The sequence below is a fragment of the Zingiber officinale genome, chromosome 2B (genome assembly GCF_018446385.1).
Source record: "Zingiber officinale cultivar Zhangliang chromosome 2B, Zo_v1.1, whole genome shotgun sequence".
In the NCBI taxonomy this organism is placed as follows: Eukaryota; Viridiplantae; Streptophyta; class Magnoliopsida; order Zingiberales; family Zingiberaceae; genus Zingiber; species Zingiber officinale.
This window is the reverse complement of record NC_055989.1, coordinates 130,733,089-130,750,297: the sequence shown is the minus strand read 5'-3', so window position 1 is coordinate 130,750,297 and position 17,209 is coordinate 130,733,089. Positions and strand designations below refer to the sequence as shown.

At 40.0% G+C, this 17,209-nt stretch overlaps 1 pseudogene; it reads right to left on the bottom strand.

The window, feature by feature from the left end:
• LOC122048712 overlaps positions 1–16,880 on the bottom strand; it is a 31,505-nt pseudogene extending 14,625 nt beyond the window's left edge.
• Between the last annotated feature and the right edge of the window lie 329 nt (positions 16,881–17,209).

Sequence of the window (17,209 nt, the reverse complement as noted above, 5' to 3'; positions counted from 1 at the left end):
ATAACTTTTAAGCTCCTCCAAAACCTTATCGTATTCTATATCCCATTGAAATTTTGTGACCCGGTGAAGTATCTTGAAAAATGGCAGACTCAAATTGAGAAAGTGCTGTAATCCATCCGGTCAGATGTTGATCCTCCTTCATATTACGTGGTGGGGGCATAGGGATGTAAATGATCCAAATAGTTTGCGAGCTATTCAGAGCTCGATTCAGTAAAAAAGTTCATTTGAGTTCGTTTATTTATCTTATCGAGTTGAGCTCGAGCTCGATTTCAAGCTCGACAGTTTTATCGAGCCGAGTTCAAACTTAAGCACATTCGGCTCGTGAGCTCGCGAACATGTTCGTTTATAGGCTCACGAGCTCGCCTCGTTTAAAGGGCTCAAGCTCGGCTCATTTAAAGGGCTCGAGCTCGGCTCATTTAAAGGGCTGGAGAAAATATTTTTTAATAGGCTCGTGAACTGGGGCTCGAGCTCAGCTCGATCAAAGGACTCACGAACATGTTCAATGATGTGTTGAATTTGGAAATTTAATGTAGTAGTTTGGGATGTTCAATGATGTGTTGAGTTTATATTATTTTAGTTGTTAGATTTGTTGAATATTTATTCAAACGAGTTTTTGAACTCGCTTAATAAGCCTACAAAATGATCTCTAAAATGAGCCTTAAAATGAGCTCTAAAATGAGCCTGAGCTCGCTTAACGGGTTAGACTCATTAACTATGATAGTCAAGTTAATAATGTGTTGGATCGAGAAGCGCTAGAGGGGGTGCGAATAGCGCTCGTGGCTTTCACGCGTTTCAAAATTAAAAACACGACGAGTAATGCAGCGGAAATAATAAAATAAATAAGCAATCACACAAAAGACACCAAGGGTTTACTTGGTTCGGAGTCTAGGGCGACTCCTACTCCAAGGCCCACGATCATTGATCGCTTACGGTGGGCAACAATTATATAGCGCAAAAGTGTACAAGAGTATTACAATTTTAACAGTATTAAAAACTTATACCGACAACAAGAAATCTTAAAACTGAAGCTCCGGATCGTTGGTGGCTTGTCGTAGCTTGGCTGGGACGTCTCGTTAGCAGCTAGTTGAAGACAGATGGCTTTTCAGATTGTTTTCTTAGCTGCTGGTCGAAGTCCTCTTAAATAGCTCATTGAGGGAGACTCCAATGCCCCATGGAGGCGCCTCAAACACAAGGTTTTATCCTGACTTCGTCGTTGCCGATAAGCCTCTGCTGCTGCAACTTATCCGCCTGAGAGTGCCTCCAATGCCCCATGGAGGTGCCTCCAAGAAGCAGTCCAAGGCGTCTCCACTATCCTCTAAGGCACCTCTAAGCTCACTGCGCAGACAACTCCAGTTTTGCACCCGAGGCGCCTCCAAGCTCCATGGAGGCGCCTCAAATAGTATTCATCCGAGGCTTAAGAGTGCTCCTTTGTACCTGCAAGATACATTAGTCCAAAAGATACCCTACAACACAAAGTTAGCACATAATATCATAAATATAAAGTCTGACAATCATCGGACTGTCCGAGTCAGACTTCAGATTTCCGACCGGAAACCCTAAGTCGACCCAACGTCTACTGTTTCCTCTTTCGGGGAATGGTCCTCACCTACTCCCCTCAGGAGAGATTACCTTATGTCAGTCCAGTCCTCCAGACTGACTGGACTTGCCTAGGATTACCACCCCCTAGGACCTAGGGTTACCGCCTCCTAGGGTTTTTCTCCACCTAGGAATACCTTCCCCTAGGACCTAAGGTTACCCCCCCCCCCCCTAAGGGTTTTCCTCCACCTAGGGTTACCACCCCCTAGGACCTAAGGTTACCACCCCTTAGGGTTTTCCTCCATCTAGGGTTACCACCCCCTAGGACCTAAGGTTACCTCCCCTAGGTTTTCCTTCACCTAGGGTTACCACCCCCTAGGACCTAAGGTTACCTCCCCTAGGTTTTCCTTCACCTAGGGTTACCACCCCCTAGGGCCTAGGGTTACCACCCCCTAGGGTTTTCACCTGCCTAACCACAATTAAGACTTTCCTGAAATCTCATTTAAGCACGTTAGATAACACGGAATCTTAACTTTGAATCCTTTTACCATTATCAAAACCTAGGTTCGATCGTCGGATGCTTCCCGCACCAACATAATGAACCGAGGTCAAACTATTCGTGAGCTTGGTAATTCCAAAACTAGTCGAGCTCAAGCCTTGCGATAAAAGTTTGATTCGAGCTTGAGCCAAGCTCGAGCCCGAATATAACTTGAACGAGCTAAACTCAAGCCTAATACTATTCGACTCCGTTCAGCTCATTTACATCCCTACAGGGGCATATCCTGGAGTGCCTTCAGCTTGCTAGGGTTAACTTCAATTCCCCTCTCAGTCACGATATAGCTTACGAAGTGTCTACTTCTAGCCTTGAATAAGCACTTATTTGGGTTAAGCTTGACCTATACTTCTGCAAGATTTAGCATGTTTCCTCAATGTCTGTACACAGATCAACAGCTTGAAGAGATTTTATTAGTATATCATCAACATATACCTCCATGTTTTTGTCGAACAACCCTCGAAACACCTTGTTCATAAGCCTCTAGTACATTGCCCTCGTGTTCTTCAGTCTGAACAGCATGATATTGTAGCAGTAAGTTCTATTTGTCGTGATGAAACTGCCTTTCTCTTGATCTTCTTTGGTGAGTTAGACCTGGTGGTATCCTTAGTATGCATCTAGCATGCATATCAATTCGTAACCCGTGGTAGAGTCCACCACTTGATCAATACATGGCAGAGGATAGTAGTCCTTCGGGCATGCCTTATTCAGGTCTTTGAATCTACGCAGACCCACCACATTCCCTGGCTCTGATACTAGCACCGCGTTCGCAAGCCAGCTTGGTAATTGCACTTCATGGATGTGTCCAGCTTCGAGTAACTTTTCAACTTTTGCTCAGATAATTTGGTTTTGCTCTGTCCCAAAATCTCTTTTCTTCTGTTTGTCAGGCTGAGCGTCTGGCTGGACATGCAATTCATGTTGCATCACAATTGGAGAAATACCTAAAAGCTTGGGTGTTGCCTAGGCAAACACATCATGGTTGCGTTTCAAGCAGACGGCCAGCTCAGCCTTCTTCTCAGGGCTCAGATTGGCCACGATGAAGATAGTAGCTTCTGATCGACTAGGATGAATTATACTTCTTCTTTTTCTTTATAGACCAAAGCAGGTGGAGCCTCCTAAATTGCAGTAACATCCCACCGTTGAATTTTCCGGGTGGCCCATGCCTCAGCTTTCACAATCTCCACAAAGTATTTATGTGCTACCAATTGGTCACTCCTCACCTTGCCAACCGAGTCACCTACTGAAAATTTGATCTTTTGGCATAATATAGAGATGACTACCCGGAATTCATTCAGTGTCGATCAGCCAAATATCACATTATACGCCGAGGGGACGCCCATTACAATGAAATCCATTCTGTGTGTCCTCATGAGTGGCTCCTCTCCGAGAGAAACAGCAAGACGGACTTGGCCTATCGGCTGCACTTTATTGCTGGTGGACCCATACAGGGGTGTTGTCATTGGTTAGAGCTTATCCTTGTCCATCTGAAACTGGTCAAACGCCTTTTTGAATATTATATTAATCGAGATGCTTGCGTCAATAAAGGTACAATGGGCATTGTAATTAGCAATTACTATCTTAATAATTAAGATATCATCATGGGGGATTTCTACTCCCTCCAAGTCTTGAGGACCAAAATTAATTTTTGATCCCTACGCCTTCTCCTTACTGCACCCAACCGCATGGATCTCCAATTGTCGTGCATGTAATTTCCTAGCCCAATTGGAGTCACCATTGATTGAGCCACCTGCTATCATGCCGATGTCACCTCGGATAACATTACTGTGATTTTCTTCCTCCCGGTCAGATCAGCGTAGAGGCCGCTAGCCCATGCCTGAGCAGGCCTTTTATTGTCTCTTGGCTAGGGATGTTACTAGTTCCGCTTGGCCGATATATTTACTTGACCTTGGGGCTCACCCGATCGGTGATGATGTTGGCGGGTAGGAGAGGGAGTTCGTCGATAAAATCCTTGAGGGACTGGTCGGCACGACCCTAGATTAAAGTGGTAGCAGTCCTTCGTGTTGTGAGTAGCCGAGCGATGGTAAGAGCAAAACATCGTAGTCCACTGTTGGGACTAGGGGAATCTCGTCCGCTCAGCTTCTACATGCTGGACCGTATGTGGTCGAGACTCATGATGTTGTTGAGGGCCCTCTCGAGGCCCTTTTGGGGGCACATTATTGTTGGTCGATCGATGTTCAAGAATAGCAGCAAGCTCGGACATCACTTCTTTCTTCTGAGCTGACTGGACTTCTTCAACGTTGATGAATTTTGTAGCCCTTCCGAGCAGATGATCGAAATCCCTTGGAGGCTTTCTAATTAGGGATCGGAAGAAATCATTATCTGTAAGTGCTTGTGAAAAGACACTTACCAAATTTTCTGAGTGGCCGATGGGATATCCATGGCAACTTGATTGAATCTCTTAATGTAGGCTTGTAGTGTCTCTATGGGCCCTTGCTTGAGCAAGAATAAATCACAGTCATTTTCTGATAGCGACGGCTGCTAGCAAAGTGTTGGAGGAAGGTCATTCGAAAATCCTTGAAGCTATAGATAGATCCGACCGACAGTCGCTTGAACCATCTCTGCGCTGAACCAGACAAGGTAGTGAGAAACACTAGGTATTTGACTCCATCGGTGTACTAGAGTGTGACTATATTGTCAAACTTGAGTAAATGATTCTCGGAATAAGTCAATCCTCTATATTCTCCGATCGATAAAGGTCAAAAATGAGCTGGTAGCTAGTCATCAAGGATTTCTTGGGAAATTTGCATGTTTACCTACTCGGGAGAATCGTCGGCACAGGGCGCTTTGCCTTTACAAGCATCCCGAATAGGCGCATTTTCGGAAGTTGATCCCCGCGTCTTCTCCACTCAGCCATGTTCTTCCAAGGGCATTCAAAATAGCGTCTTGTGATAAGGGATCGGTGAATGCTGCACGGGTGGCAAGCTGATCGACGGAACGAGTACTTGATCAAGAAGAATGCCAGGTTGAGCATAGTTTGGTTGTCGCCTTATTGGACCCTCCACTTGTATCCCATGTTCAACATGTTGGCCCGTAGCGGATACGGTCGAGTCATTCAGTGGTCGGCACTCGACTGTTGCTTGCTGTTATTGTTGCACCTGTTGAAACTAATAGATGAAGAAAAGAAATAGAATAGAGAATACTTTTTTGATTTGTATTTACCAAAGTCAATAGACTTATTTATATAAGTTGTCTAAACAATAATAGAAATATTAAATATGACATACAATTTATAAGCATAGTAATAATATAATAGATTTGGAAGTATTATTTTTGCTATTTGATTCATGTTGATCTGATTGTGTATCGATCTTAATTGTGATGCAAAATATGATAAATCTCAATTGATTGAAATCAATTCGAGTTTATTTTATATTGTTGTCATTACCTCCCGACAAACTCAACAGGAGTGCCTGAACGTTGAGTTTGAGTGCTAACTTAGTCAAACGTTGTCTAGATAAAATGGCAAGGTAAATATATCAGCAATTTGATTTTCAATAGAGATGTATGAAACTGAAAGTTTTCAAGTCGCCACATGCTCATGAACAAAATGAAAATCAATCTCTACATGCTTACTACGAGTATAAAAAAAATAAGATTTGCTACAAGATAAGTTGCTCCAATATTATCACATTAGATATTAGACGTAGCAGTTGGGGAAAAGTGTAATTCCGAAAGAAGATATTGTAGCCAAATAATTTTTGACGTCACATTAGCTATAACATTATATTCAACTTCAATACTTGAGTGAGAGACTGTAGGTTACTTTTTTGAAAGCTAAGAAACAAGATTTTTATTTTTATTTTTATTTTTGCCATGTTTTTTTTCTGGCTCTATTTTTTTTTTGTTTTTTTTCCCTTCATGTTTTTCCTTTTCGGTTTAACAGAATGGAAAAGGAAAAAAAACACGGTGAAGGAAAAAAAAATGAAGAGAAAAATAAAATGAACAAATAACAACTTTGTCTTGCTACGATTGACGTTGTTGAAATTGCTATGACGAAAAAGAGTTGTCGATGAAATGAGAAGAAAAGTTGTTGCTGCCAAAGTTGTCATTGTCGAAGTTGGCCCAGGTTGTCGCACTGTAGACGATGATATTAAACCTAGATTTAGAAACTCTTATAGCTACTCTAATAAAAATTCGGAAGAGGAAAATTGGGAGGAAGAGAAGATAACTCTAATACCATGTTGAAACTAATAGATGAAGAAAAGAAATAAAATATAGAATAATTTTTTGATCTGTATTTACTAAATTCAATAAGTTTATCTATATAAATTGTCCAAACAATAATAAAAAGATTAAATATGATATACAATTTATAAGCATAGTAATAAATATAATAGATTTGGAAATATTATTTTTGCTATTTGATTTATGTCGATCTTGATTTTGATCCCGATCTTGATTGTGATGTTAAATATAATAAATCTCAATTGATTGAAATCAATTCGAGATTATTTTCCATTATTGTCATTAGCACCATCCTTGTAGCTCGAGCGTTTATCAACATCTCCAGCTCTTCTTGGGTTAAAGTTACTGTGGTGAGCTATCCAGCGTCCTTCATCTTCACGTTTCGGAAGCAGGTGAGATTCTCACATACGACGCTAAATATGATTCTATCCAAAAGCGATGAAGGCGGTTGGTTAGGAACGTGGCTTTGTTATTGACTAAACGAAGACTCCACATTGTCCTGTATAACACAAAAAATGTTAGTGTCAGACCAGGAAAGGGGTCCCCAACATTAGTCCTCCGATGCTCAAGTGAGTGATTCAGTTAAGAGGAGAGAATAGTAGACAAAAACTGTGGCAACAAGCATGTAAAATTATAGAGCATCGCATACTTTCACATATAAATGGAGACCCCTTTTTATAATGTCATTATTTTATTCGCGCACTCATATCAAAGCATTGCACATTTTTCAAATCGTTCGTAAGAAATGACAAACCATAAAAGACTTTTGACACCTTTCTTTAAACTAGCATGTAAATTTCTGTGATTTGATATACTGGAAGCTTCTAAAGCATGATTTGCTTGCAAGATATTCTCTGTCCTTTACAACACAAACATCAAAAAGGGTAGGTACATGGGGTCCATGTTAGGCCGACCGACCGTAACTTAGAGGGACCGCCAACTCGGTCTTATAGGCACTTACCGACGATCCGGTCTTCACTCGGCCCCTTCCTAGACCGTAAAGGACTAGCGTGTCCGATCGACCCACATCGCTGATCGGCTGAGGATGTTGGTAGGGTTACTCGATGCTCAGCAATGAGGATGTCCTGCTTGTCCCGAGCTAAGACACAAAGTCTAGCCGAGCGGGAGCTCAGCAATGAGGATGGCTTGCCGGTCTTAGGCTTGAGACAGAAAATCTGGCCGAGCGGGAGCTCAGTAATGAGGATGGTCTGCCGGTCCTAGGCTGAGACACAAAGTCCGACCGAGTGGGACGGTCGGTCGAACACTCACGTCCGACCAGCCATACGGCTAGTTTGGACACACCCCTATTATTGTTAGTGCTTTTAACCTTCTCTTTCCTTTGATCGTTATGTCAACCGATCTTCCCAATTTTAACCCCTTTTTTTTTTGGGAGTCAACCTTTACGAAGAGGGAAACTAAAACTTCACCATTGATTAACAGGAAAATCATAGCCCATGACTCCCCTGTGAGACTTCGCGCCTTTGTAACAATAGCCTCCCTTTGATCCTCTCTATTCATCTTGAGCATTTTTCCTTTTTCCAATCTCTGCTCTTCATGAAATATGGTCTCCCTCTGCTCCCTCTGTCCTTGAACACTTTTTCCTTTTTGTAATTTCTTCTCTTCAAGAAAAATACGCTTTCTTTTCTTGTTCATTTCATATCCCTACCTCTTAGCTCCTTTCCTAATTCCCATTACTATAAAGGAATACTTGTGTTAATGGCAGATAATGGAATTCCATCAGATACACTGTAACTATATGTTATAGTAATTTATGCGAAAGACTTCAATTTAACATTTCTAATAACAAAAAACTTATTTTAGAGAGGTACCGACATAAAAGGTTGCAACGAGCAGCTGGCAGCTGGCAGCTGACAGGATGAACAATAAAGACATATATCAAATCTCATCACTGAAAACATGTTGTGATCATTAGACCAACAATAGCAATTAAACCATATTTGAAATTTCAAAGGCTTCCAAAGTATGATTTAACAGTAGAAACAAAGAAAACAACAACTATTTGGGGAGCAATTAATGAAAATAATTGCATATAAGATTGATATTCACAAATATCATAGAAGTTTAGAAAAAGTTCCTATGTTTTATCATCTGTACTAATAAAATGATTAGTAGTCATCCATGATTTACTTTCTTTATGTTGGTCTAGAGACAGATTGACGGAGGTACTGAAACGAACAAATCATCTTTTACCGCATAGAGATTTAGAAAAAGAACACGTCGTTAGTCAAGAATTTTTTGAACAATGGCAATAAGTCAAAGAAATTCTTACCAACAACACGTCGCCAAAATAGTTCCCGCTAACAAGAAATCGAAGAAAGCAACTGAAATAACGGTGAAGACAGAATTAATCAAATTCTCACCATACCTAAACACACAAATGTTTGCGACTTAGTTTCAGAAAAATTAGATCCTATACAAACTACGATAAAAACTATGCCTTAACAGCTTGATGGATTACATGTATTTCACCAAAACTCCCTGATAATTATAAGTTGATAAGATTGAATTAAAGAGGTGAATAGAAAACAATCAACTTACGCAGCACAATAAGCTGAAGTAGCAACTATCAATAATATACAGAAGATCACAACAAAAGCAGGTTCATCCCTAGCCCACTGATTCTTTGTTTCTACATACATTGGGACACGATAAAAAATATTGATGATTTTTAGCAAACAACAATCAACAAAAAGATGGCATCATATAGAGCCAATCTATAAGTCTGAGCATACTATTGTTTATAAGATAGAGCCATAAAACTAGGACCAATCAAACAGCTTTTAGGAAAACTAGGGGCCTCACTGAACAAGCAAAATAGGAAACAAACAGCTAATTATATGTCTAGAATCTAGATCTTGTGTTTAGATGGGATGAGTCAAATCAATCAGAACCCATGTGGGGACTGGGGAGTGGTAGAGGGAGACTTAAAAACTAGAAACTCAATGGACGTAAGGTAACATGGGATGTTGCTCTGCCTGTGGCATATAGCAAGAACAGATGCACACTAACACCAAAAAAATTGGAAAATTAAAATTTGTAGTTGGTGGTAAATATCAAGGATTCAAGTCTTAGTCCATGTTGCATGATATGTGCAGAACATACAGTCCTAGCCATGTTCCGTACATCTTGTCTTGATATACCTTTATGTATCCAGAACCGACCACTGGTGCCTCCATGCTAGATCTAATCGAGAAGGAAGTGGGACAAGGCCTATCATGAAGAGCAGTGGCAACGAGGGTATAAGCAAAAGCAAGTAGTTCTTTTAACTTGTATGACACTGTAATTTGTAACCAGAATTCAATGTAGCAAATTTTATGCTCTTCTTTCAAGAATCTTTAATGAAACAAGATAAAAAAGTTAATGAGCCAAAACAGAACAACAGAAAGAAATAAATCAACATATCAATATGCAACAGAAATCAATAATGTAAGATAGTAAGAATATCTTACATTATGGTAAATAACTAAATAATACATTGACACTGATAATAAACCAATGAAAACCAGATACAAGGCTCTTAATTGGAAAGTTTTAAAACTCACGTTTATGGTACTGTGTGTGCTGATAGCTATCTTCCAAAGGTAATGTCCACATGAAGAAGCACAATAAACATCAATAAGAAATTCCTAATATAACAAAAAAAAACAAGACAATTTTTTCCCCAGAAGGTATAGAAAATTAATTAACTAAATGCATTACAATTTATTTTTCAAACATGGTTAGTCAAAATCAACATGTTGCAAGTCATGATCATATGTAGTACAAATAGCAATTGCCAGTTATGTTGGGTGGTTGCAGTGTGACCATAAATATGACCATACTATATGCAATGAACAGATGGCTCTCAACTTACAACTGGTGGCTGCTATGAAAAGTTAAGTTATAAATAGCATAGATATGCAATGAATGATACAAAAAGTAGGTGAAAGATCCACAAGAAAGACAATATAATCTATTCTTCTATTAAATGTTTCTCCCAATCAAGTCATCCATGATCAGACAACTTAAACAATTGATGACCAACAATTAGATTTTTCCTTGCAATTTGCCTTCCCAGTTGGTTAAAGATAATGGAGAAGTTTTGGTATATCCACCAATTTTTTAATCTTTCCATTTAGGACTACATAATTCAAATTTCACTTGATTCTTCAATTTATCCTTCCATTTAGAACTAAACAATGAAAATTTCAATTGATTTTTCAAGTTCTTCCTCTCCCTCCTTTTAGCTGGTGTTTCTGAAATGTGAAAGCTAATAAGAGACACTTAGATGTCAAGTTTGCCCTTGGAAATATCTTTTTCAATCTTCCAAGGCTCCCATTATGTAAAGAATTTCATGGATCTTTATTAGATGATTACTATTTTCATGCTTCGTCGGTAACAAAGAAAAGTTTAAACTGTCAGGCTATTTTCTAAAGAAAATGTTCACAAGTTTATCAGAAAATGAAGGAGAGAAATTTGATATGTCAGTTAGCTTTAAAATGGATACCATAATATAATGCAAAGCATTTAAAGTAACTGTACTTGAGAAAGATACATACGCAACTTTAGGGGAGGTGCAAAGATGGAGCATTTGCCAGAATGAATACTCTAAATCCATTTGCTGCCACTAAAACACCAAACCGACATGCTCTGTGAGACAATTTTGTTCACAATCAAATATCAAGCAACGATAGCTAAGCATTAAAAAGTATAAATGGTATGGAAATAAATTCTTATCTTCTAGGTCCAGTTTCAGTAATCAAATAGTATATCAGAATTCAGACACAACATGCAAAGTTACTCATGAAAACCTTGAGATAAAATGTGTTACAATTGAAAGAAAAAAAATTCCTTTTTTGTGGCATTATCTTGATGTTAGTTAGGCTAATTGATTAATGAACCCTGAACTTCCATAAATTTACCACAGTTACTTCACAGGTTCTTTTTTTTTCCAACTAGTACATGAAACTTTCATTAGAATCAATATGCAACTTTTAGTCAATTTAACTCTTAAGTGATTAAGCTACCCACAAGACTATATATAGGGATTCGAGGTGATTGAGCTCATTAGCAAGGAGATCGGTGAGGATGGAACGTTGAATAGAGTGGCACCCTTTTTTGAGTCAAACTCAATCCTAAACTAAGGAGAAAACAAATGAGCACTGGTACTAGTATTCTCTGACTCAAGGAGGTGCAACTGGGCTAAGTACTAAATACATTTGGAAGGGGAGTTCTGATCCAGAAATGATACAGCCAGATATTAATTTAAGACAACAAGAACTCATAATGTGCAAGTAAATGTAATGCAAAAAGTATCAGTACTTATTGAAGAAACAAGAAGTCAAAGTTACAACTTCCAACTAAAGTAGGAAACAACTTCCAGTGCCAGGAGTGTGCTAGCGGCCGGCACAGCCACCTACCACGTGTTGTGCCATCCGGCAGTTGCCATCGATGTCGAGGGGGGGGGGGGGGGTATCGCACGTAAGGAAAATCAGGGTTGTGCCCTAGGTTTTTAGACGGACTTACCGACGGAAGTAATTCCGTTGGTAATCCGTCGGAGACTACCGACGGAACTTCGTATCCATTGGTAATCCATGTCTGATATTACCGACAAAAATTATGTTCTGTTGGTAATACTAACGGAATATCCCTACCTATTTGGTATTACCGACAAAATATGCATTTATCGATGGAAATTGATATTTCGTCAATAATCCCTTAGGTTCTCTGGCTATGGCTTGCCTTCCCGACGGAAATAATATTCTGTCGGTAATTACAGACAAAACATTATTTCCGTTGGTAATCCCCATCACTAATCTGAGATATTTTTCTAGTGTTCAGTAAGAAAAGAAAATTTTCCTATTGAGTTCTCCTAAATCATAGCCTTGATATGTATCTAGATAGTGAATTTGATTCTTAGGGATTCAATATTTATTTGATCCAGCTTGATTAACCAAGCTTGAATTAAGGACTCATGTTTGGACTTGGTTTCTAGCAGTTTTATTAACTAATGACATATATGACTTGAAACGAATATTAACCCTGTATCCGAGTCTAGATCAATTATACACTGCTCGTTAAGATCCAAGCATCATATCAAAATTTTGGATCGCAATGTGAACTTTTCCAGTGATCCTTTAAGTTTTTGAACTTGACTTTTCAAATTCGATTTCTCTTCCTCAAGATTTCGAACTTAAGTTAAGGTTTCATTTTGAACTGGGGCAAGAATTTGGGTTAGTCTTCTTTGTAAGGATTTGAGCTTCCTTTTGGACTGAGTTGTTCTTAACATTGAATTTGGTTAATTTTCGAGTTAAGCAAAAATATCATATTATATAATTTTTCAACTAAAGCAGAACTTACAGTGGGGTTTGAACCTTTTGAACCAGATACAGATCCATGACTTGACTTGGACTTGGCTTTGGACTAGGACTCAGTCTCAGACTCAGACACTTGAATTTTTATCATCATGGCTAGGTAGCTTGCTTGACCATGTTCTTCTTCGTCTGATTTTTTTGAAGACTCGGACCACGTTGCTTTCAAGGTCTTTCTTCTTCTTTACTTCTTGGTTTCCATTATGTTCGGATACTCTAGATTGTAGTATCCTTTTTTATTACACTTGTAGTAGCCCACTTCTGACTTGGGCTTTGTGGTTCTATTCAAACCTAGTTTCTTGTCTTTTGATTGCATCACTTTCTTGCTTTTGCACATAGTGAATCCTTTCTTTTTCTTGAACATTTTTTGAATTAGGTTGACTAATTCGGAGGCAACTTCTTTGTCATCTTCTGAATCCAATTCGTCTTCATATTTGGGTTTGGTTTGGGACTTTGATTATGGTTCCTTATTCTTGAATTTACCTACAAGCAGAGTTACACCTTTCTTGACCGAATTAGCATTAGTTTATTCATGTAATTTGAATTCAGAGAATAACTCATCTAACTTTACCTTTGAAAGATCTTGAGTGACCTTGTGAGCATCTACCATCAATGCTCATAGTGTATTTCTTACTTACCTTGATGTCAAAAGTCCCTTCATGGAGTTCGACTAGCTTATCCCATAAGACCTTCGCACTGATGAAGGGGCCGACGCGGTTGAGCTCTTCCTTAGTTATGATGCATTGTAGAGTTTTAGTAGCTAGTGTTAGCCTCGATTTTATTTTTTGCTAGTTGGTCCCATTTTTCACATGGTTGTGACTCCTTCTCCATTGGTGGAGATAATGAATCTGATTTGGATTACTATCCACATTTTCAGCTAAGTCTTCAAGTGGTACTCTATCCGACCCTTCCAGTAGCCGAAGTCTTCGCCAGAGAAAAGAGGCGGGCAAGCTATGTTGTAGCCTTCTTGATGAACCATTAAATCAAATCTCGCACAAGAAAAACAAACGAAAAAAATGTACCATGAAAAAATTGCTCGAATGATGATTGCACTAATTCAAAGTGACCCCATTTTAATACTAATTGTAGGATTAAAAAAGCATTAGAGGGAAGGTGAATAGCGTGTTTCGCTAACTTCCTTTTTTTGAAAATATGCAGTAGAAAACAAGGAACACAATTTCTTTTTTACTTAGTTCACAACCCAACGACCTTTAGTTCAAGGCCCGCAATCATTGACCACTTCCGATGGGCAATCCACTAACAATCTCCTTCTCCAAATAGAAACTCAAAGCCAAAGATTCATCTTTTACAAAAAGATAGAATGATAATAGATTTACCGAACCTTAAAACTTTTATACAAAAAAAAAAATAAATGCAATGAAATACAAGTATACTGACACAAAATAAGATTGAAAGTGGAGTGTTGATATCGAAGTCGCGTTTCAGCGTCGTAATAACTTTTCAAAACGTGTAGCACTTGGAAGATGAGTTGGAAAAATATGTTCTAAGGTAGTTGTTTAAAGCTTCTTATATTAACCATTTTGGGCGTCTAGACTCGGCCACATCCGATCCAATGTAACTGTTCTTTATCTTCTCGTGATAAGCCTCCTATTCTAAGCACTTGGAAAATTTTAGGGCATCTAGAACATATCCAGTGCATGGAAAGTTTTAGGGCGCCTTGACTTTCTAGGCGCTTGGAACAACGCCTACCATTCTCTAATGGGGAACCCACGTCCTTACTCACTCTTCTCAGGAGAATTTACCTGATGTTAAACATCCGGTCCTCTAGACTTGTTTAGACTTTTGCTTAGTATCCGATCTTGACCCCTAGGGTTGCCTCCAATGTCTGGTCCTCATTGATCCATCATTCCTCGTTAATCCATCAACCTGCTAGACATTCGATTCTCTGACCTGCCTAGACTTCTCGTCTAGTGTTCTCGATCTGCTAAATTTCTACCTAGTATCTAGTCTAACTGACTACTAGGGCTTCCAATTGCCTAGTATCCAGTTAACTTGACCTACTAGGATTTTCACTTGCCTAGTCTCATTTGGAATTTTCCTTTGTCTAGGCTTACTAGGACTTTACCTGCACGCTTGATCAACTTCATTAGATCACTCATCAACTTAACTTTGAACTTTTGTCAATATTAAAACTAAATTTGAGTATCTTGTGCCCCCTGCACCAACACATATTTCAATTTTTTCTCCATCAATTTAAAACTTTAGTAATTTAAATTTACATTATTGAATTCAGATCTAAGGGCATAGATATATTATAGAGATTTTTAGAAGTACATTAGTTTTGATTCAAAGTGAATTGGAGTTTTCTAGTTTCATTAGTCGATTTAGACTAAACTAAGACCTACATCATTCAAAAATTAACAAATTTGATATATATATTTTTTGAATTAGAGGAGTACTAAGAATCTATTGGTAGTATTGGCTAGTGATTATCATTGTCCTAATTCTTATAATAGATTGTGATAAATTTTATCAAACTTTTATAAATTTAAAATTTTAATATTCTTAATTTATACTATCGAATTTATATCTGAAGGCAAAAATAAGTTAGAAGATTTTAAGGGGACGGGATCCTCTGGACCCATACCCCTGGTCCACTCCTGGACTAGGGGTCGCTCATTGGCAGGATTCCATGAACCCCACCTGTATAACAGGTGGGATCTATACGATCTCACCAATAAATAGAATGGTCTATCCTCTGGACTACACTTTATGGTCTAAAGAATCTGTCCTCGATTTTGAGGAGTACTATAATTTTGATTTGAGTAATTTATAATTTTCTAAGTCATATAGTAAAACTTTTATTGGCTTATAAAAACAAAGTGAAGGTCTATTTCAGAAATATAATAAGTATTATGGAAGTTCAAAACTTATTTATGCGGTGATGTGGATATGTCTTAAGGGCAAAGGAGGAATTAGGAGGGGGAGGAGGGGAAATTTTATCTTTTCACTGTTTAGAGCTTAAAAGGGGAGAGGAGGCATGGAGGCAAAGGGGTGTTTTCGTGGGGCTTCTCCGCTGCCACCACAAGTAGGGGAGGGAGAGAGCTTCTTCTTGGTCTCTCGCCGCCACTAGCGAACGACGCTCGTCGACGATAATCGCCTCTGAGCCGTCTCCTTCCTTCCCTACGCTAGTGACACCGGATTAGCGTTGGCACTGCCTCTCGCAGTCGCTTCCTTCCTTCTTTGAATTGGTACCACTGGGGCTGCCAACGCCACCGCATTACCCCTTCCTCCTCGACACGCATGTTGTTGGGATTCAATCAAAGTCCCACATTGGAAAGATTTGGAAAAGATCATGGGGTTAAAAGGATGTAGGATATTTCCATTGGCATGAGGCCTTTTAGAGAGAGCCCAAGAGCAAAACTATGAGGGCATAGGCTCAAAGTGAACAATATCATGCTATTATGGAGATATGTGGACATCCTTTGGGCACAACAAATGATATCAGAGTCATGGTACAGACCATATGCAATGTAGGATGGCCTTGAATGAAGTTATGGGTAGGCCCGGAGTAGGTCAGGGTATTCAGATGCTCACAGGGAGGCTCAGAGTAGGTCAAGAGTAACCAGAAACGGATGCTCGCGGGGAGGCCTAGAGCGGGTCAGGGTGACCGGATGCTCGGGGGGAAGGTCCAGAGTAGGTCAGGATGATTGGATGCTCGTAGCGAGGCTTAGAGTGGGTCGGGGTAACCGGATGCTCGCGGGGAGGCCCGAAGCAGGTCAAGAGTGACTGTATACTCATGGGGAGGTCTAGACCATGAGAGTAATGGTGGTCCTTCGTTTGAGGGGAGGATTATTGGGATTCAATCAAAGTCTCACATTAGAAAGATTTAGAAAAGATCATGGGGTTAAAAGGATGTAAGATATCTTCATTGACATGAGGCCTTTTGGAGAGAGCCCAAGAGCAAAACTATGATGACGTAGGTTCAAAGTGGACAATTTCATGTCATTGTTGAGATATGTGGACATCCTTTGGGTACAATACATGCTGCTTCCTGATGCTGGCAATGCCAACAACCCTCTCCTTCTCCATGTCGATGTCGTCTCAAGAGTTGAGGTCGCGACCGCCACCTTCCACGCGCCGACAACTCCCTTTCCCTCTCCTCCCGCCGGCAGCCTGAGCGAACAGTCCAGCGCCGACGTAGCCTCCAGCGGGAGGTCGTCACCGCCATATCCAGCAGCAACCACCGTCATCGCTACCGATCGCCCCGTCTCCAAATCCGATCTATGATCGTCCAGTGCCCTTGTCCTTAGGTCCGACGTAGATCTAGCCCCCGATCCGCGTCGTCAGGCGCTGTTGATGCGATCCAACCTCCCCCGAGCTACAGCTTGCATGCCAATCTCATATCCCGGCCTGTGCCCTGATGTCCTATGTCGGCCTGTGGCCCGATACCCTATCCCGGCCTACGTGCTGATGTCATATCCCGGTCTACGCATCGATATCATATCTCGGTCTACGTGTTGCTGCTAGGTCCCCACTACATGTCGTCTTCTGAATCCAGATTGCGCTCGACTAGGTGCCT